Source organism: Odontomachus brunneus, unplaced genomic scaffold, assembly GCF_010583005.1.
Source record: "Odontomachus brunneus isolate Ranch 3 - 2012 unplaced genomic scaffold, Obru_v1 Obru_scaffold_214, whole genome shotgun sequence".
Taxonomy (NCBI): domain Eukaryota; kingdom Metazoa; phylum Arthropoda; class Insecta; order Hymenoptera; family Formicidae; genus Odontomachus; species Odontomachus brunneus.
In genome coordinates, this window is record NW_022639664.1 from 468880 (window position 1) to 469357 (window position 478).

Below are 478 nucleotides of genomic sequence, written 5' to 3' on the forward strand. Positions count from 1 at the left end.
AAAGAAAAATATAAGTAGAACAGATAAAACTGAACAAAAATTGTAGAGGTCATTTTTCAAACAACCACGTAAAATTTCGAGATATTAATAAAATTAGTTGGACAAATTAGAGCGCGCGACGCGACGGGCGGGACATACGGCTCGCCGCGACCGGCGAAGAAAATGGACGATTGCTCGCGGGTCAATTTCATAGGCCAGAAAGGTGGGCCGTTTGCTACCATATGGAAATGGAAGCACCGTATATGCGTCCGTGTACGTGTGCACTCTGAACGTCGGGCGACGAGTAACAGAAGGAGGTAGATATATGACGTTCCATCTCTTTCTCTCGTGCACACGTTATTCTTTTCACAGTGACCGTCACGGCAGCGATGCTGGGCACGCGGCTTCTACGTACAGAAAGAGGAGCCAAGTACGCTTAGCGCTTGAACTGTCAACATACATGTATAATGTACGCGCATGCATGGCTGCTTCTTGTGTA